A 23,128-nucleotide genomic window follows, 5' to 3' on the forward strand; every position below is an offset into this window, starting at 1 on the left:
AAATAAATTCATTCACGAAGTACATACTTTGAGGCCATAGGCAAAAGTTTGCAAGCTAAATATAACAATCTCCTGCCATAAATAGCAAACAATAGAAAAAACGGTAAAATATATAAAAACAACAAGGGTGCAACCTTAATGTCTAGGACGTGAGCGGATAGAGGCGATATGGTTCGAAGAGCGCGACCTAATCCCGCCTCACTATTTAAAGAAAATTTAGTTCCTGTTCAGAGACAGCCTAATCCGCTCAAACGAAATATCATAAGATCTACTACACCCCAAACAAAAACATTATACACGAGCAATACCTGAGGAAATAAATAAAGGAAAGTCAGTTATGTACATTAAAGTAAATATATAAAAACCATTTCATAAAATTAGACGTCCATCCGCTTTTCCATTCTAGCCGTTTGGTTGACCAAGTCGAACAGACTACCTGCAGTGAGTGAAACTGATAGCATGCGGTTGGACCTGTCACAAAACTGACAAATTAATCCTGCTAGTGATTCGGCTTCATAAAAGTGTCGAAGAGACGATCTGGTGTCAGCGAACAAGACTATGATTAGAAAAGAGGGAAAAAGACAGAGAAAAAAGATATAACAACAAAAACAATAAGATAGAAAACAATAAACTAGGAGCCCTGTAAATATAATAATAAAATGAGAAGCAGACACGTGAGGGGTTACTGGTATAGAAGGTGCAAACAAAGAAGCACACTGCAAAGAGAACCGAAAGAAGAAAGAGAAAGAAAGCTGAAGCAATTAAAGGAGATCATTCACTAAGGGTGCAGTAAGAGAGGAAAACATACGCCGAATGATAGACGAAAAGACAGTGGAAGGAATGAGTAGGCGAAACAGTGGAGATGACAATGAAGAGAAAAAAGAAAAGATAAAAGAGGGAGAGATCAGTGGAATAGAAGATGAAGAAGGGGATCGGTAGAAAGACATATGGGAAAAAAAAGAAGACGCTACAGGGAAGAAGCGGCGGAAAACCACACGGAAAATGGAACTATAAGGCCTTCTCAAAACTATAACAAAGGATGAGAAAAGTCACCACTCCACAAGCATTACCTGGCCACAATAATACCACTATCATACAAATATATGTATTGCATAACACTCGGCACAAAAATTCTTCACCGTTTAGCATACACAACACAAGCTGTACGACAAGTGAGCATACCTTTGACGATATGAAACTAAAACGATAGACGTGGGGGCAGGAGTAGTCGTACAAACAAATGAAAGGACGAAAGGAGACAGACAAAAAGGATGATGCAGACAGTTAAGGAACCCTGTGGCCGGCTGCTTCCACTGGAGACACTCGAATGTATAATACCAAATTAATTAGTGTGCAAAGGTTCGCAGCTAAAAGAGCTAAACAATAACAAAATCATATTGATTAACATTATGGAACCTGTGGATGAAGCAATGAAGATAATGTATTCAGTAGACCTGGTGCGGATACCCCCTTATACTCGGAGCGATAGGGCTCTAACTATAACGACAACTGCAGCAACTGTAACCAGTATTGTTCAAGAATAGGGTGACTTCAATTTAGCCTTAACTGACATTGTGCATGAGATTGTAGTTCCACCTCAACCCCTTCTCCATCATTACCATTGGTGGACTAATTCATAAACAGACAAACGAAAATATAAGAATTATTTGCAGCATCTGAAAAAAATCAGAAGAAGCATTCATCAAGGGAGGAAGAAGAAAAGAAAAGGAAGCATTTAATTTATGAAGTAAGGACGGAACACCAAGAGAGTCCAGAGCACCAAGAAGAAAATCTTTCAACAGGTTCTGAAGATTATTTTACACTTTTGAATGACGCACAAAGTAACATGCAGAAAAAAGTATCAGAACCTTAGTTTTCGCCTACATCGTGCTATTACCCTAAATCCAATGTTGGGAATAGGAACAATGAAACAATATTCCCAAGCTAAAAGGACTATAGTTTGAGACTCGGCACTACCCACGACAGCTTAAGTCACCCGTTTGGATCGAATTCAGAACACCTCAGCATCTACACCTTCCAAAGTCAGTGAAAATATTAAACAGGTTCAATTACTAGTTTAACATCCTTCATGTAAAATCAGGTCTTCACGTAAGTTGTTGCACCTCCTAGAGTTAGATTACCGCGCAGAATTTTTTTATTTGTAGACGATATTTGCATTACCAGACGCAGTATCGTCGAAATTGATAAGTCACATAACTAGATGTGCTTATCCCGTGCCATTGTCGCCGGGCAAACGTATCATAAGAATGAGACCGCAAATTGGAAAAGAGCATTTTAACGCATTGACAGAGCGATAAAAACGAAAAAAAAAAAAGATAACTCTTCTACAGTAAGCAGGCATTTCACGAGACACCGAACGTGACATTCCTTAAATACAGAAACTTCAAGATGGAAAATACATTCAACTGTATCATCATCAAGATTTTACCAATCAGGACCAACTCATTGATTACGGCGAGAGACGCCATGGGTGTTACTTCGAAACGATGCATACCTCAAGGAAATTAAAGAATCATGGCTCTACTTGCAAGCTAATCATTGCCAGTCTTTTGTGTTAAGGTCAACATCACATTAAAGAAGTTCAACACCAAAAATTTACATGTGAATTCTGTTCCAATTGTGGATATCATATTCGAAACATGATTCAAGAAAAGAAGAAAAAGATTAAAGTTAAATGTATCTACTTCCTTTTAATGTTCACAAGTGACTGACATCCCCATCCCTCATATGTGTAAAAATGAACTTATATTTTTTTCTTTGTCCCAATTGTTAGGATCCGGCACTCTTTCCAAATTTGCCGGATGGATTTTAGACCCTACCGACGGCACTTAGAGCGAAGAGGACATTTAACGTTACGGGGATGTACTCTATAGGCTCCATTCTAGGCCCACAGTTTCGTTGAAAACGACGGATAAATTTTTCTTTTAAATTTTTTTTAGAAGAAGGCCCGAGAAGCCCATTCAATATGAATTAAGCCAAACTGCGCTACATGAAAGTTTAGAGTTAATGCGAGATTTAAAACTGATTTTGAAACAGTGAGGTCCTTATCGATGGCAACACAATTTCTGAACAACGATTTTTCAAGAATACTCATTTTTGTCACTTGAAAATCATGAAACGAAAGCCACTGTTGTGGAACGTTTTGGAAGAACTTTGAATCGATATGGTTTAGAAGTTATCACACTAGTAACCAGATCTCGAGTCATGAAACTGCAAGTCGCATAAAATAATTTACATGCACTCCAATATGGGGATGAACGCGAACAACACATGGAAGTAAGGGCTAAAGTTCTCTCTAAAAAATGTCATGTATATTTAATTTCCTTTGTGTGCTTGAACTTGTTTCATGATCGAGTTTTGGTGTGTACCTGCTTTCTGTCATTGTTATCAAAAGCTTGATCACTAGAATTTGAGATAAAGATCTAACCTTGAATTTGAGATAAAGATCTGACCTTGAATTTGCGATAAAGATCTAACCTTGAATTTGAGATAAAGATCTAACCTTGATTGTAACCTTAGAAACTTCTGGAAACGAAATTTATTTGCAGTTTGGTGCAATTGTTCACATAGATAATTGATTTCTTTTTTTTTAATTAAGTGTGTGTATGTATATATATATATATATATATATATATATATATATATATATATATATATATATATATATATATATATATATATATATATATATATATATATATATATGAGAAGCAAAAATTTAATCTGAGATAGTTTACTGCTATGTAAGATATAAGTTGATAAGAATCCTTTATTTAAGTTATTCTTTGGAATTACAAAGTGTTGATTTGCAGCTAGGTGTAAATCATCACTTTAGAGTTGCAGTGAATTCATTCAAGGACATTCTTCATCATATCAATGGGATACATCAAGACTATTGTTACATCAGCTCATTCAATGCTATTACTATTAGTACACCAGCACATTCCTATCTTTAAAGTCATTCTTCATCATATCAATGGGATACATCAAGACTATTGTTACATTAGCTCATTCAATACTATTACTATTAGTACACCAGCACATTCAAATATTTAAATTAATTCGGAATATTCTAGAATTGTGTCCATAATGACCTAGCTTGATGAACAAACGGTGGAACATTTGGTAAATGCTGATTATGATTATTCCTTGACTCACAAAAGTTTCAAGACTGTTAGGAACACATTTACACAAATTAAGTCTATTAACGCAAGAGCACATGCACAATTGGAATTCATAATGGAATTAATTTGGAATACATGATACTGTTGGACTTGTATTAGAACATTTAGGACTATCAAGGATTAAATTCACAATACTTTAATAATTATATTAATCCTACTGTAGCATATGGTACGTATATGAAAAATCAATCCCACTAACCCCCGTTTTAAAATTAATTAAAATTAGCACAACCCTGTAAACCTAAATCTAAAAAGAACATTACACAAAACACCAATCCTCCCTGCTGGCCATTAAGGATCTGTATATTAACAATCAACTAACCGTGTAAACTCGAAATTACAAACCAAATGCCATGATTCATATATAACAACAAACATATACACCAATACAACAAACTAATACTTTTATTGGTTCCTTAATCTTAAAAGGTGGATCATATAACTCGAGTATTCCCATACCTGCATATGGCTGTTAAACCAGTAGTATTATACATTTGATCATAACACTCCTTAAAACCACGATAACGATATTAACAGTAATATATAAACTTTTACATTCTTACTGCCACTATTCCATTGTGTTGGGATCAACCAGGAGTCCAACCTTTTGCAAGTGATCCACAAACTCTAACCAATGCAAAATTAAAAAGTACATGTATCAGGTAGTCCTAAGTCAAGACCAACAAGGCCTGTTGCACAGGGCTGCAAATATTACCAGTGAACACATAGAACTACCCGACACTTTAGTAAATATATGTGGTGGTCCTAAGTTCAAATCATCAGGGCCAGATACAAAAGGCGGCAACTAATGGAAGACCGAAACAACACACAAATAATGCCCGACACCTTATGATACATATTTGGTGATCCTAAACCTTGACCATCAGTACCCACTGCACAAAGAAATAAGTGATTAAATTTATCAGCAACATAGACATATAACAGGAAAAGCAAATCTCCATAACTACAAACTCCACGACCTTCATTAATTACTTTTACCAATGTTCTTACTAACTGCATAGTCCAAAAGTACTTTCAGTAAACAGGGCTGCAAGACGGAGACGTTTTTATCTTCATGCACAACAACCAAACGTTTTCCACTCTGGACAAAATGGTCACGGATCAACCATTCTCAGGTCAGGCTATATCTAAATGAATCATCTGACATTATCCACAGCTTTAAAATAATTCAATAGTTATCCGTCGCACCGTCGTACATGGAGAAATGGCCGCAAATAACGTACAGCAAATCAATCAGTAGTGCCATTTGTTGTTGATCATGTTAAGGTAAAGAAGAAGGAAGAAGGGCAGTCGTCCAACATGGCCAAACAGAGGAGTTACAGAAAGCTCTCCTTAGTTTGATGTGTGTGTGTGTGTGTGTGTGTGTGTGTGTGTGTGTGTGTGTGTGTGATTTGAATTTTTAACGTAGCTTTAAAAAGTTTTCAGTCATATCGCTACGATGTCTGCAGTGTGACATTTTATAGTGATGCCTAGCACTGGGGCATCATGTCGCAGACATGTGGCATGATGTCCCACCCAGTCACATTATCCTGACGCCGGGACAACCAGTCCTAAAACTAACATCGTAATGCTGAGCGCCAAGCGAGGCAGCTGTTGGTACCATTTTTGTAAGTCTTTGGTATGACTCAGCCGGACCCACGACCTCCCGCATCCGAGGCGGACGCTCTAACCACTAGGCCACCGGAGCGGTTAGTTTGAGAGGGTGGGGTGCCTTGTATACCATTATACAGGAAATGGGGTATTACCCTAATCAAAATCATGACCGTCTTGAGCTCATCTCACATACAACAACCAAGTTCTTTGTCCAAGAAGTAATGGAGAAACAATATATTTATATATTATATTTTATACTCGGTAGGTTGATGCAGCATAATATATGTGCATAAAAACTGTACCCATAGATAATATTAATCTCATCCATCCATACCAGGAGATTATTAACACCAAAACAGACACACAACATATTTCATACATTGATCACTAAATATTATCCCAATACCTTTAGTGAAAAAAGAACTTACGCCCATATACGAGTCGACTGCAATCGTTATATTACATGCCACAATATTTTCTTTTACGAACATAATTGCAATACAGAGTGACCACTTTTACAAACATAATTGTAATACAGAGTGACCACTATACAAACATAATTGTAATACAAAGTGACCACTATACAAACATAATTGTAATACTGAGTGACCACTTTTACAAACATAATTATAATACAGAGTGACCACTATACTAACATTACTGTAATAAATATTGGCCACTATAAAAAGATAATTATACTACAGAGTGACCATTTTTACAAACATAATTTTAATTCAGAGTGACCACTTTTACAAACATAACTGTAATACAGAGTGACCGCTATACAAACATAATTGTAATACCGAGTGACCATTTTAACAAACATAATTGCCATACAGAGTGGCCACTATACAAACATAATTGTTAAATAGAGTAACCACTTTTACAAACATAATTGTAACACAGAGTGACTAATATACAAATATAAGTGTAATACAGTGACCACTTTTACGAACATAATTGCAATACGGACTGACCAATATACAAACATATGTGTAATACAGAGTAACAATTTTAATATACATAACTGTAACACAGAGTGACCACTTTTACCAATATAACTGTAATACACATTGGCCACTATACAAACATAATAGTAATACAGAGTGACCACTTTTACAAACGTAGCTGTAATACAGAGTGCCAACTATACAAACATACTTGTAATACACAGTCACCATTATTATAAACATAATTGCAATACAGAGTGACCACTATCCAAACATAATCGTAAAACAGAGTGACCACATTTACAAACATAATTGGAATACAGTGACCACCATTACAAACATAATTGTAATATAGAGAGACGTCTATACAAAAATAATTATAATACAAACTGACAGCATGATTAACATAACTGTAAAACAGATTGACCAGATTTACAAACATAATTGTAATACAGTGAGACAACTATACAACAATAATTGTAATACATAACGACCGCTAAACTAACACCCTTGTAATAATGAGTGACCACTTTCTACAAATATATTTGTAATACACAGTGCAAACTATACAAACATAATTGTAATACCGAGTGACCACTTTTACAAACATAATTGTAATACAGAGTGACCACTATAAAATCATAATTATAATACAGAGTGGCCACTATACAAACATAATTGTTATACAGAGTAACCACTTTTATAAACATAATTGTAATACAGAGTGACAACTTTTACAAACGTAACTGTAATAAAGAGTGGCTACTTTTATAAGCATAACTGTAATACAGAGTGGCTACTATTACAAACATGACTGTACTATTGTAACCATCTTATGAGCAATAATTGCAATACCGTGTGACCACATTTACAAACATAATTATAATAGTGTGACCACTATTACTAACATAACTGTAATACACACTAGCCACTATACAAACATAATTGTAATACAAAGTGGCCACTCTACAAACATAATTGTAATACAGAGAGACCACTTTCACAACCACAAGTGTAATACAGTGTTACCACATTTACAAACATAATTGTAATACAGTGATCACCTTTACAAACACAAGAGTATTTCAGAGTGCCAACGATACAAACATATTTATAACATAAAGCAACTGCATCTACAAACACAGCTGTAATAGAGTGAAAACTTCTACAAACATACTTGTTATACAGAGTGGCTACTATTACAAACATAACCGAAATATGGAGTGGCCACTTGTAAAACATAACTGTAATACAAAGTGGCTACTATACAAACATAATTGTAATACATTGAGACCGCTTCTACAAGCATATACCTCTCCCTCGATAACTCGCGCACAACGGGGTCCACAAACAAAGACCGCACTATAAGCGAGGCGCGAGTTACCAAGGGACCTCCAAAAATTGGAGAAAAAAAATCGCTTTGACAATGAGAAAATTGGGGGCGGGAACGGCGTTAGGAAACTGGGCCGTTTATTGACTGAATCCTCATTTTACAATCACGTCGATAATAATTTTAATAATGCACTTTTTCTAATGAAGTTGTTTGTTATTCTGTTTAAATAACATTTATTTTCAAAATGTCCAACATATGAAAGATTGTTCCAACTGGTTTCAACAACCATCATATGTACGCGAAAAATCTGTGTAGTACGTCACTGCTTTCTGTTTTCTTGACGAGTCTGGTTCCCGTAATGATGTTTAATATTATCCTGCCAAATCGGGAGTCCACAGAGCAGGGAAATATCCTAACTGTTGATACTCCACCAAACAAAAGTACTTAAAAAAAATTTAAAAAAAATAAAAAAATAAATAAAAAAAACAAGCGACATTTATTTCGTGAGACAATAGTCTACGTCGAAACTCAATTTTTGTATTGTTCAATTAGTACAATATTGATGTCGTGATTTCATTGGAAGTAAAAATGAAACTACTTATCATCCTTGAGGATATCTCTAAGTACCAGTTCAAAAATTCTCTGAAACTCGCTTGCCCACAATGGTTCATATATGTGAAACTGAGCTCTTTATTTTACGAAGTATTCATTTCGCTTGGTTGCATAGATTATCTTTTATCACAGTAATGAAACAGTCGGTTAATTTAAGATAGTTTATGTTACATGCATAACAACATCAAGTGTTCGATTGATCAAATGAAGTGAGTTCACCCGACATACGATCGGGGCTGCTAGATATTAAGTTTGTAGGATTTTAGTTCTTTTTAACTTTCCTTTTATTCCACCTCCTTTATTTGATTCAAAAGACATAATGAACGTGGTAATGCAAAGCAGGCCAGCTTTGAATTCACTGCAACAATACAACTAATCTTTCCGGAAGTCAGTTATCAAAACACGGTCGGCACTTAAGTAGGTTCTCAGAAAAACGCTCGCGGACATAGCTGTTAAGGTAGATTGACGCATTTTATGTTTAACTACAAGAGGACACATTGCATTTATGACGATCACACTTAAAAGGAATTAAAAGATAGAACTAGAACACAAATTTCAATTGATAAAAAATTAGTTTGTATTCTTTTTAAATTAAACTACTGCCTCCACTCAAAGTAAAAGACATTTTCATTGATTGAAATTTCCTTGCATATCGTTAATAGCGGTGTACTAGAAATGTCGTTTGGAAGGAAAATGTCAAAATTTGAATAAACTATTATTAAATTTGATATTTCACTGTGTTGATTAAAATTTCCAGGTCCTATTCACCATTTTCGACGTCAAAATGAGCGATACATCAAAGTTTCCGTTACCAAATTTGGTCGCAATTTTCTTCAAGTCTAACAAATAGGGATCAATTTTTGGGGTATTTTCTGGTTTAAAAAATGGGATCCCCGCCTGACCCCGCGTTTTAAGCGGGTTCGCGAGTTACCAGGACGCGAGTTACCGAGGGAGTGATATAATTGTAATACAGAATGGCCACTTTAAAAAGAAAAAACATAACTTTACTACAGAGTTCCTACAAAGCAGAGATAATTTTAATGCAGAGTGACCAGTTTCACAAACATAATTTTAAGACCGAGTGTCCACTTTAACGGACATAATTTCAATACAGTAACCACTTTTACAAATATGAATGTAATACAGATCGACTACTTTTACAAACATCATTGTAATACAGAGTGAATACTATTATAAAAGTAACTGTAATACAGAGTGGCAACTATGAAAGCATAATTGTAATTAAAAGTGACAATATTAGTCTCAGCTAAACAATCTCATGTATGTCATGCGAGGTAAAGATCCTGTGATATTAGTCTCAGCTCCACTATCTCATATATGTTATGAGAGGTAAAGATGTTTCGATGATAGTCTCGGCTCCACAATCTCATGCCTGTCATTATAGGTAAACATGTTTATATATTGGACTCAGGTTCACACTCTCACGCGTGTTCCGAGAAGCAGAGATTTGGGATATTAGTCTCAGCTCCACAATATCATGCCTGTCATGAGAGGTAAAGATATTTAGATATTAGTCTCAGCTCCATAATCTCATTCATGTCCCAAGATGGAAAGATGTTGGTATAATAGTCTCAGCTCTACAATCTTATGTATGTTTTGGCAGTTAATGATGTTGGGGTATAAGACTCAGTTCCACAATCTGATGCATGTCATGAGAGGAAAAGTCATTGAGTTATTTGTCTCACCTCCACAATCACATGCATGTCATGAGTGGTAAAGATGTTGGGATATTAGTCTCCACTTCGAAATCTCATATATGTCATGTATGGTAAAGATGTTGTTATATTAGTTTCAGCTCCACAATTTCATGCATGTCAAGAGAGGCAAAGATGTCGGGATTTTAGTCTCAGCTCAACAATCTCGTGCTTGCTATTAGAGGTACAGTTGTTGTGATATTAGTCTCAGCTCCACAATCACATGCTTTTTATGAGAGGCAAAGATGTTGGGATGTTAGTCTCAGCTCCATAATCGCATGCTTGGTATGAGCGTTAAAGATGTTTGGATATTTATATCAGCCCCACAATCTCATGTATGTCATGAGAAGTAAAGATTTTGGGATGTTAGTCTCTGCTCCACTGTCTCATGCTTGCTTTTAGTGGTAAAGATGTTGGAAAATTAGTTTCAGCACAACAATGTCACGTATGTCATCTGAGATAAAGATGCTGTAATATTAGTGTCAGCTCCACAATCTCATGCAAGGTATGAGAGGTAAAGCTGTTGGAAATTATTTCTCAGCTTCACAATCTCATGCATGTCACTTGATGCAAAGATATTGGAATTTCTGTCTCAGCTCCACAATCTTATGCTTGCTATGAGAGGAAAATTGGTTGGGATATCATTCTCTTCGTGAAATGAGAGCGAAAGATGTTGAGATATTAGTCTCAGCTCCACAATCTCGTGCATGTCATAAGAGGTAATGAATTTGGGATATTAGTCTCAGCTCCACACCTCATGCTGGCTATGAGAGGTAAAGATGTTTTGATATTAGTCTCAGCTTTATAATCTTATGTATGTCATGAGAGGTAAAGATGTTGGGATATTAGTATCAGCTAAACAATCTTATGCTTGTTATGAGAGGTAAGGAATGTTGGGCTATTAGTCTGATCTCCATCATCTCATTCATGTCATGAGAGGTAAGGATGTTGGGATATTAGTCTCAGTTCAACAATCTCATGCTTGTTATAAGACGTAAAGATCCTGGGATATTAGTCTTAGGTCTACAATCTCATGCTTGTTATGAGTAGTAAGGATGTTGGGATATTAATCTCAGCTCTACAATCTCATGCTTAATATGGAGTTAAAGATATTAGTCTCAGCTCCACAATCTAATGATTGCTATGACAGGTAAAGATATTTGGATATTAGTCTCAGCTCCAGTCTCATGCGTGTTCTGAGAGGTAACGATGTTGGTATATTTGTCTCAGCTCCACAATATCATGCATTTCATGAGACATAATGATGTTGGGATATTAGTCTCAGCTCTACATTCTCGTGTGTGTCATGAGAGGTAAAGTTGTTGAGATACTAGTCTCAGCTTCACAATCTCATGCTTGTTATGAGGGGTAAAGTTGTCGGGATATTACGCTCAGCTCCACAATCTCATGCTTGTTATGAGAGGTAAAGTTTGGATTGCATCTTTTTATTGTGATGTGATATACCAAAAAATTCTTTGCGATTATCCGGAAACTTATACATGAACAGGTCCAAGCGTACTTTCCGGATTGAATGAGCTTTTCTGTATATTGAAAATATTGAGAAAATGTACATACGATCAGCAAAGGGAAACGCACCTTATTTCTTTGGTATGAAAGAGAAAATCTTTAATATTTTACATTCCAGTTGTTCACTTGATGAATTTATACGTGCTTGAACTATAGCTAATTATATACCTATATATTTGACTCGAGTACGTAAACCATCCCTTAAACGTTCATAGTATTCGATAAATACCATATTAAACTAAATTAAATTGCCATGAGCATGCTGTCAATTCAGTTGGTTTGTTTTAAGACTGCTACGCAAACATGTTTTTCTCGAATGTAAATTCACACCTCATCTGTAATACTAATTTGTTACTGATAGAACGATACATGTAAATGAGCAAGATGTGATTTATCCAAATGCTAAAGAAGTGAAAGCTGAACAGAAGTCAAAATTCGTTTGATGGTGCAATTTCCGTGCCATGCTCCTCTTGAATTCACATTACCGGAATGCGATCTGGAATAAAATTAACGAATGAGATAGCGATGTTAAAATGTAGTCATTCAATTATCAGGATTTCTTGTTAATTATCAAGTGTTGATGTAACATGTCAGTACCTTGAGGATATTTAGTTTATTTTCAGACATCTTTTTTGTATCGAAAGAGGGGGGTAGCAGTTTAACTGTAATAAGTGTTGTAAAGATACATACAATTTTAGTTGCACAAAAACCTTCGAAGTGCCTAGATTTATGTATCATTTCTGTGTCAATGCGATTAGCTACTGCATTACTGCATCGTGTTAAGACCCAGAGGCTTAATATACGTCCCAAGAAAGAGATATAACAAAAGGTTTTGTAAAATTTAAAATATAAATTTATTTTCCTAAATAAAAAAATGAATTAATTAAAACATAACTTACTATGGATAATGAATTCATTCAATCCTAAATCATAAGTACGGCAAACTTAACTTTAATTTAAATTGATTGTCAAAAGGTCTTTCCATGTCTCGTTGAAGATCACGTCATGAAAGTAAACGTCACATTGTCCTATTCTACGTGTTATGTTCATCAAATTGCTGACATTTTCTTTGTTCTTTCCGCCAATGGAATTTGCCAGAATCCCTTCAAGAGATCAAACTTGGTAACATATTGTTACATTTGAAATGCTGTAAATACAGTCATGTATTCTGGGTATCGGAAATTAGCCTGCCTTGGTGACACTGTATACTTTTCTGTAATCGATACTCATACAGAAATTATTATCTGGTTTCGGCACTAGAATGCATGACGAGCTCCAGTTACATTTATTTGGTTCGATGAATTCACATTTCCAGCAAATATTAAACTGCTTTCTTCAAATAATTTCGTTTGAGAGGATTTATCCTGTAAGGATGGTGTTTCACTGGCATAGAATCTACAATGTAATCTTCATGGCAGGTTCATGTTGCAATATTTGGAAACAAGTGTTCATATTCTCTCAATAGCTGTTTAAATTCGTTCATCTCTTTTGACAGCAGTGGAGAAAAATTATGGTTCAGATTATAAAAGATTTCCGAATTGCGAAGAGTGGTCACTTTAAAGTCACTACAGTCCAATTACATATCTTCATTGAAAGCCTCGGTGTATGGAATAATATTGACTTAGTTAAATAATTTTCAGGGCTATGTCTGTCAACATACACATATTACGTTAACATGACAAAATGATTCCATTTTTGCCATCCAGGAGTAATAATGTAATTTAAGTCACTTTCGAACTTTATAAGCATCTAAGGATCATAATACCTAATTTTTATCTGATTCCATAAAAGGAAACAACAACAAATGGACAATGTTGACCCAATCCTTTCCTGTCTTACTATGAAGACCAAAATGTGTGGAAAAACTTTAACAAAGCTTCTGCTTACTGGTATTTCTAACAGCTGTTGAGCTACCGTCGCCTGAATTATTCTTTTGGCGATATGTACATATTTTCAAATCAAATCCTATGTTTGACGATTTGTAGATCCCCATAGAATAGCACAAGCATATGTCCTGCGACCATTTTGAATTTCGCGCTAGATATGGCTATTACCAAATACCGATAAATATATAGACTGTACGCAGATGTGTTCCGGAAACACTTTGCATGCAGCAACATTGCACATTTTAAAAAACAGGCGACATGTCGTCCATTAGTATCAGCACAGATTTTGGTGTGTGTGTGTGATTTATCGGACTATGTCAGGCGTCTCAATTGACACAGTTCTTAAATCTTCATTTTCTCTGTGCATTCTTTTCTCTGTACATTTGCATTTCCCTACTACAGATGTCACAGTGAAAGCTTGTTGGTCTCACTATAAACTTGCCATATATGTGAAATTATAATAACAGAAACTAAGTAAATTTCAAATCAAGGTTAAATTTAAAGTTAGAAAATAAATTCATTCCTTTGAAATATTAAAATCTAGAAAATATTCGGATCAATTCAAATCTCTTAAACATTCTAAAGAAATTCAAATACTAAAAGAAGTCATCCAGTTTCTTTTTACGATCTAGGGGCTTAAACCTCACAACAAGAAAGTGTGAGAAGCATCAAGTTGCATAAATATAAATTTATTCTCATAAATACAAAAACAAATAATTAATAAGTAACTGACAGTGGTTAATGACTTTCTTAAATGCTAAACATTCTATCAATTCCAACAGATCCAATTAATCAGAATAAGTTCCAAAAGTATACCGAATGAAAACTGATATCCTTATATACCAACACCACAGAATAATCACACTGTTTTAAACCCAAATAGCCCTAAATATTTAGGAGTAAATCGATTAGAAATGGAAATCCTAAATGTCCATGAATATTTCACTATAAAACTGTTCCGCTATTGCTATCTGAATGTCTTTGAATAACACAATTGAATAAGTGGTTCCAACAATCATGATACTCAATATATCCCCTCTAATTCCAGCATATAAAGTCAAGAACTAGAAATTCTGCACAAAAATCGTTTCGTTTTGGAAGGTAACATACAGTAGCAATATAATATAGTACGAAACTTTAAAATGAATAACTATGTATTTAGAAATACTCAAATTCAGTAAACATTCCAAACCGGCAAATTAGGAAGTAGGACAGTCTGACCTTTCTAACAGTATCAATGTTATCACTGGATCAGGTGACGTTATTTTGAACTAATTCAATTCTCATAAGCTTTGAAACTTATGAATTAAATCAACATACGCACTTCATATATATATATATATATATAGTATGTACGCTGTCTCAGTGATATACTAGGAGATGGATACATTTTTCATTAAATGGAAACAACGCTTGCCGAGTTTCCTTTTAATGAACAATGTATACACACTTAGCCATTCACGTACCGGCGCATGGAATTTAATGTGGAATAGAAGCTTAGCAAAATGACTAGCCAATTAAAATAATTAAAATATTTTAATATATTTACAGTTAATCTAAGACATTTATCTGCTCTAGTAGCAGTACCACCGAACATAAACTCTGTCTCTCTCTCTCTCTCTTTCCCTCTCTCTCTCTCTCTCTCTCTCTCTCTCTCTCTCTCTCTCTCCCCCCCCCTCTCTCTCTCTCTCTCTCTCTCTCTCTCTCTCTCTCTCTCATCCTTTGGTCAGTTTGACTTAACTTTTACCATCGTACATAAGTCCAAAGACATAGAGAGAGAGAGAGAGAGAGAGAGAGAGAGAGAGAGAGAGAACAGCATTTGGACATTTTCATATTAAATTAATAATAATCGAATTTTAGAACTTTAAAGTATGTTTACGAAACAATAACAACAAAACATTAAATACATCACATTATATGTACCACTTAACCAAGAAATTTGCAGTATGATGTCGACATGATTTACAACTTTTTATCATTGATAAATAGCGTAGATAAATCCCAAGGAAAGTGAACACATATCGTTATGGCGAACCATATTATTGCAGGTTACTTGGTGTAATTTCTATATCAAAGTTTTAATCCAGCCCAAGGGGGAAATAAAAAGCAGAAAGGATTGTCATTAAAATGTGTACTATATTAAATTCCTTTAGAAAACGGGGATTATTAATACTTTTTATTGTTTTCATACGTCACTAATGCCTAATTTGTGAAAACTGATAATTGGTCTAGAATTAACTGCAGACGGTCGCGAGATTATTTATATATGCGTATTATTGTGCAATGGGCGGATCACAATTTAATATACCAATAGCATTCGTATATCAAATTTCTTTATTCCAACACCTTAAATGCCATGACAGATAGACAGATAGATAGATAGATAGATAGATAGATAGATAGATAGATAGATAGATAGATAGATAGATAGATAGATAGATAGGTAGATAGATAGATAGATACTATGTATGTCCTCGTTGGATGACAAAACCCAAACGTCATTAACACCTTACATTGTGCATGGGATTGCGTGGTTGGAGCTTGAGCATGTACTAGGATAGAATGTTGTTGTAAGATATTTGTACGCGCCTAGAGAACTCACGGGTTACATTCTGAGAATTACTGATCGTATTCGGAGTTTGACCACGCATAAAAGCTTTCCCATAACCCGTCGCAACAACATACCAGCGATATATTACCTCTTTGTGCAATTTAAGCGTGCGTTTGTCCTTGGGAATTGCAGTGTCAGCTGTTACACAATTACCACCCAGTGGGATACTACCAGCGTAGATCACTTGAGCCTTGACCGTGATTATATTCAAGGCATGTAAGCACAATATTATCACAATGATGGCTTCGTTAATTATGGATGCGGTCCACCGTGAACTGTCTCGAGTCACCAGGGCGATAGTCCCACGCTAACTTGACAATACAGTTGACACACACACATGCACGTACATACACACACATGCACACAAACACATTTGTTTTGCACACGGGCAAGCATGGGGATGCCACTATTAGTCAGATAACCGTGACATCTTGCTTTTTGTCATAAGTTTGTACGTTTCAAGTTTCATCGTGATAATCATAACTTTTGTCGGGGAGTATTTTCCCTGTCGAGAACAAGTAGAACACCACCTCGGATATGTACACCACACTAGGCACATCGAGGTATGTTATATTTAACCTTTTGGCTATCACTGATTCAAACGTGCGTTGGATGCGATATCGTTAAACTTTGAGAGATGCATACCGTTATCGCATAGCTGAGACACCATAAACATATTGCAGTGCGGGATTTACCGTGTATGCACAAATTTTAAGGAAAATGTAGCTTTTGCTCAGCTTCTGAATCAAGTTTTGTCTGATTCCTTTCACACGTGGACCTTATTCAATTTATCAAACTTTGAAGACATATTAACTTGTTGAAGAGTGAAAGATGAGTGGACAGACTCGCAAACGCAACGCTTTATGCAGCTAAAGCAAGGACGCGATGAGAAACATCTCTGTGATTATGGAACGCGTAATCTGAAAATATGTCCAGAGTGATAGAAAGTGGGATAGAGCATAAGCATATCAATACAGTGTCATTCAAAAGCAACAAACATCATTGTTTTCATAAAACAAGTTTATTCACGAGAAGAAGCTTCACAGACACAAAAGTACAAGTCAACATTCCAACAAATTTAAACAGGAACATATTTACAAGGATGACAACGTTGTGGAATCAAACTCGACTACCACTGATCGAAGCCATTTAGTCATCGATGTATACTAAATTTCCTATCGAATGGCAAAAGATAGCCTTAATGTTTATGAAACCTTCTTTCTTCTGTATCATTCTTTCTAGATTACTCACTATTAGAGCAAGACACTAAATGTTCTAAGGGATCTTGAAGACTGCGTTGATGAAGAAAATACATACAATATTGTCCAAACACCATTGTATTTGTTCCTTGTAATTTCACATTATTGAATCTGGTCGGTACAGAATTTCTTCTCATACATTCAATGATGTCGTCTTCCAAAGGCAGCGATCTATAAGACTCAAAGTGGGCTACACTGTGACAGGCAGTGAAAGAAAAAGAATATAGACTGTTTTGAAGTGTTGTGAACTTTTCATGGTATTTTCTAAAAAAGAATATACCAAATAAAAAGTAAGTGTCTCTTTTTTATTTTTATACTATGGATAACCACAAACAAACTCACTCGCGCAGACTTTTCAAACATCATGAGGTTTAAGTTTCATTTGATTTAGCAGTCTTTGAGTTGTGTCTCTTTTCGCGAAAAGGACCTTATGTGGGTGGTCCTGAAAAAGAGCTTTGGGTGTCTGCTCTTTTTACAAACTCATGGATTTGACATGATGAGCTTTAACTGTCTTAAGCGCAAGTCCTACTTCTTCTCGTGATACTCTATAAGCCTTGGTCGCAGTCACTGATGCTAATGGCACCCCAGTGGTAGTTAGTGTAGTTTTAGGAATGGAGGAATGGTTGGGTTGGAGTGCTTGTCCTGTGAAGGTTTCGGTCTTCTGGGTGGAGTTAAAGACGTCTGATACATTTAAAGAGGATCGTAATGTACGGACCTACTAGACGAAGTTTAAGGAAGAGAAGGGGACCCGTGAAATACCGTTTGCATTAACTAGATTTGGTTAACAAACGCCAACTGCCCTTTTCAGGGCAATTCACATGCCTAGTAATGATGCTCTTTCATTATTGCCAAGAAATGTGTGTTTTGTCTCTGTGTTGTGTGTCATTGTTTGTCTAATGTTTTCGCCTCTAACTTAAAACCATTTACCCATACCCTTAACGTTTGTTCCTATAAACACGTTTGACCCCAAAGTGCCAAATTTTAACCCTATTAATACTTTGACCCATAGTGCTAGTTCAGACCCTCAAGTGCCATTTGCCATGTTAATTTTGTCGTATGACTCCGAGTAGCATCTCTGGCCCTCAAGCAACACTTATTACTACTGATATCATTCGTCCTGACGTTTCATTATGATTGTTCAGCAGCGGGAGAAATCAATGTGCAAGAATGGTCTACAATTAAATTAACCGAACTCCAAATCAAATCTTATTTTCAAATAAGCTAATTATATCACAATGCAAACCAAGGAATCGAAAAACATCTTAAACATCGTCGAAATTAACCGTGTGGAGATAAAAGATTCAAGACCTGCCAAAACATGATAAAAACTTGTCAGTTCTCAGAAACAGTACTGGGCATGTAAACATAGGAACCTCTTTGGAGTTCTTTGCTTTTAAACCCCTGGCATGTTACAATACGATATGCACATAACCTCGGGGAACATTGTAATTAAAACATATCCACATAATATTCTTTCATTTTAAAAAAAAAAAAAGTTTCTTCCAAGTCCTTGTCATTCGGAGGTACCCGGCAAAGGGAGATTTCTTTTCAGACGTTATAGACCTACATGGTGTAAGCAAGGCTTCGGTCTAAAGAGTTATTGAAGTAGTGATGAACTCGATAGTGAGGAAGATGGACAATATCAGATTCCTATACAATCCTCATAATCATAAACATAACAATAGTGCAATTGGCTTTTAGAAAGTTTGTAGAATTCCCAATGCTGTTGTTGCAGTAAACCGCATTTCGATTCTAATTGTTCCACATTCCAGCGTTGATTGGGATGAATTTGTGTGCAGAAAAGGTTATCAGGTATTGAACATTCAGGCCATTGCAGATGTAGATATGAAGTGTATATATTAAATAACCTATGGTCATCATCAATATAAAACAAAACTAATGTCATCACATCTCTAGGAGGGGGCCCCGAGTGGCCGAGTGGTCTAAAGCGCTCACCGTTCCGGATCACTGCCATCTCACCTCTGTCTGCGTATGTTCGAGTCCAAGGCTCGGCTAGCATGGGTACGTGGGAAAGTCTGCCAGTAGCTTCTCGTGGGTCGGTGGTTCTTTCCTGGGTTATCCAGGGTTCTTCCTCCACCAGTTATACTCGCCGCCATATATGGCCTATCTTGTGCTGAAAATGACGTTAAACCCTAGAACAACAAAAATAAATAACCTAATTTACAATATGTTGCACCAACCAATTTAGCAATAATAAAGTTTATAATATGATTTTTGAGGCTTAGTTTATTGCCTAATTAATTTTCTTGCTATCTTCATTTTGTGATCTGTTAAAAATCATTAACCATAAAGGAGGTTTGCACTTTTTATTGAATAGTTAGATAGGTGTTCCATTGAAGACCATAACTGGCTGTACTTTAAAGGTCAGATACAAGTTACTATGAGATAGTAAATGAAATAATATATGTTAATCAGATGATGTAACGTCAGTTAAAGATGATTAATGCTTTAGATCTGCAATTCTAGATGTCAAACATAAGACATAATGTTTTCGAGGCATAAACAATTCAGTTACTTCATCTTGTGTCAAATTTTATATTTGTCTGTAAATCACGTTATTTTCACTTAATAATGTTATCAATTGTTACGAGTCTGTGCTCTTAAAATAAGTAACATAAATGAGTGACGACAACAAACTTTGTAAAATTTAAACAATAATTTATTTTCCTAGAATAAAAAGTGAAAAATGAGGAAAAAATAACTTACGGTCAAGCGAATTAAATCCAAATTATAAACCAAGAATTAAAAACATATATCCAAGTAGTAAAAAGTCCTGAATAAACTGAGTTCAAGTCCTGATATGATCTAAAGTTGAAGGCGATGACGTGTCTGTTATGGTCAACGAAGTGTTGATGCATCGACAGTCTCTTGTTAAATCACAAAAATATTATTCCACGTTTGAATTCAGTATAAATTCCAATGAATGTCTTAATCCAAGAATTTTGTTTTGAGCACTTTTGTATTTCCAGAGAAAATAATCACTTGAATTCAATAATTTGAAGAAAATAAAATTCACCCCAAACTGGACACAACATAATACAACTTAAAGTACTAAATGTTGAAGCATGACTGGAAAATCATTACAGACACAATATAATACAGTTCTTTATAGTATAATGAAATTAGTTTAGGAGCACCATGGAATGACTGCTTGAGGATTCAGGTTGAAAATCATATTCCATCAGTCCAGGTCGAGATCAGTTTTAATAGAGCACACTCAAGAAAAAGAAACAACATTCAAGAGTGGATTTGGTGTACTGACGTCTCGAAATACGTAATTAATTTCTGATTTTTTTTACAAAATGTGTAGATTACATGATCATACTTGGATGTGCATGCGTTTAAAATAAGCAACTCCTCCTGAACTGTTCAAGATCGTCGTCAAACAATGAAATATGATTATGTTGGTCAGTATAATAGAAATATACATACAGTTTGGATGATATTTTTGAATCCATAACAAAAGCTGTGAAATGCAGTTATTGTGCATAATTTAACAATTGAAATGGTGAACATGACATTACTTTAAACGACAAAACATAACAATAGTATTTAACATGAATTTTCGATTACCACAGTATTTTCATCTGCAAATAATATAACCTTTAATAGTCAATATTACTTCAAAGGGGGCCCTTGATGATTGAGTAGCCTAAGGCGTTCAACTCGACAGATTATCAGCATCTCAACTTCTCCGTTAGCGTGGATTCGTCTCCCAGTCTCGGCCAGTGTAGGAATGTGAGAAATCTAATTAGTACCTTCCCGTTGGTTTCTGGGATAAACATACTAGCCGCCATTTATAGCTGTCATGTGCTAAAAGTTCTGCTCGACCTACAACAAAAGCAATATAATTTCAAAGAATTTGAATTAACTCATGTTTCATTATCTTGTTAACAGATGCTTGCAAAAAATCTAGTAGATGCTTCGGTTTCAAGCTTGGAAAATGTGCTCAGGTCATTGTGGTATGTTTGAAACTGCACAACAAATGCATCTCTGAAAAAATCCCAGAACCAGAACTAACACATGACCTGAACAATGTCAATTACGACATTTAATGAGGGTGGAAATAGCATGTCAATTAGACAAATAATCAGAGAAATGCTTATTAATAATTTTATAACAAAAAATATTTCCCGTGACATACACAATACTGAATATTTGTCAGCAAAGTGTAAAAAAGATCTTTGTATGATAAAATTAAATGCAGTTATTTACAAGGGTCTATTCCATTAGGGTACTGTACAACATAGCGTTAATATTATATTTTTTATTTTTAATTTACAAGGGTCTATTCCATTAGGGTACTGTACAACATAGCGTTAATATTATATTTTTTATTTTTATTTTTATTTTTTTTTGTCTTAAGGGAATTATCTCAAAACTGAGATCCATTAGCTAAATGTAATATTTTCATTTCTAATTTTCATTTTGAATTAGATTATACGATAGTATACATTGAATTTAATTAGTTGATTGCGATTTGTAATAAATAAAAATTGCTATGAAATTACTACAATATGTTAATCACTTCAATCATTTCGGGCATGCTAGTATTGATAATGACTTTCCCGTAAAGTTACCTATCAACATTGAATTATAAAGGACACAAGAAACTGGATTCTGGATTAAGGCCACTTCCTCTTGTCTTTTGGGCCTTTCTATTTATCCCTTTTATATTTGCTGCAGATTTTAATCAGACTAATTTTTCTTTTTCTTTGCTGTCTTTCTGTGGTACCTCGTGATTTTAATCTATTATAGAAAATACAACCTCTACAGATTTACACTTAAACTGCTGTATTTCATTGTGTGTTTCAAACGTGTTTTATACCTCCAAGAAAACAAGCATCTTACACAATTTTGTTTTCTTTGGCGTACGCTATTTTTGAACGCGCAGATTTGATGAAATGCAAGTAAAATAATTATGATATTTTTACGCTTAAAAGTTACACATATTTTGTGTACAACGTTATTGAAACAGGACTTAGTTCTCTATATTTAACTATGTTTATCACGCAATTTTCATTTAGATTTCTCAGCAGTCCCTAATTAATATGAACATAAGATATTTGTCTATTGTCATTTTTATTAAAAGTCAACGGTAAAACATCCATCTTGCTGTACCTGCCTTGCTTCAAATTATTTCTTTACATTATTCAGCAAGCAATGTCTGTATAGGGTTGGAACAAAATACTTTGTAAAAGCTTATAAAAGTACAAACTTAATTTAGTACAAATTAAGGTTATTATTCCCTTACTTTCGAGGAAGCATGGGAATATTTATATTATGGTTTTCCTTTTTGTCTGATGTGCCGTATGCATGTACAATATTACACTGAACTTCTCCGACAGCGTCAAAACAAGAAATTGAAACTTCAGCTATAGAAGCATAGGCATAA

General features: G+C 35.0%; 1 pseudogene; it reads left to right on the forward strand.

Moving 5' to 3' along the window:
- The first annotated feature begins 813 nt into the window (after nt 1-813).
- On the forward strand, nt 814-21,788 carry LOC149770183 (uncharacterized; annotated as a pseudogene).
- Nucleotides 21,789-23,128: the final 1,340 nt, after the last annotated feature.

The sequence above is a fragment of the Sinohyriopsis cumingii genome, unplaced genomic scaffold (genome assembly GCF_028554795.1).
Source record: "Sinohyriopsis cumingii isolate HCF-2022 unplaced genomic scaffold, ASM2855479v2 utg002530l, whole genome shotgun sequence".
In the NCBI taxonomy this organism is placed as follows: Eukaryota; Metazoa; Mollusca; class Bivalvia; order Unionida; family Unionidae; genus Sinohyriopsis; species Sinohyriopsis cumingii.